This window comes from Polyodon spathula, unplaced genomic scaffold (assembly GCF_017654505.1).
Source record: "Polyodon spathula isolate WHYD16114869_AA unplaced genomic scaffold, ASM1765450v1 scaffolds_448, whole genome shotgun sequence".
In the NCBI taxonomy this organism is placed as follows: Eukaryota; Metazoa; Chordata; class Actinopteri; order Acipenseriformes; family Polyodontidae; genus Polyodon; species Polyodon spathula.
Genome location: NW_024471940.1, coordinates 11046 through 11310, shown reverse-complemented (window position 1 = coordinate 11310; position 265 = coordinate 11046).

Sequence of the window (265 nt, the reverse complement as noted above, 5' to 3'; positions counted from 1 at the left end):
GTCATGTACTTTCTAAACTGCATTCTTGTTGTATCCTTTAGGGAAAAATGCCTTGCATTTGGCTGCAAGGAATGGGCAGTCACTGTGCGTGCAGAAACTACTCCAGGTAATATGCCAGATCACTCTTTACAGGAAACTGTATGGGAACCTCCATGGTAATTCAGCAGTCACAAATGGGTTTTAAATGTTGGCCAAAAAGTTTATAGCTATGTCAAGACTATTCTTTCTCTGCCAGTGTGTATATTGGATGTCTGTCATGAATTGA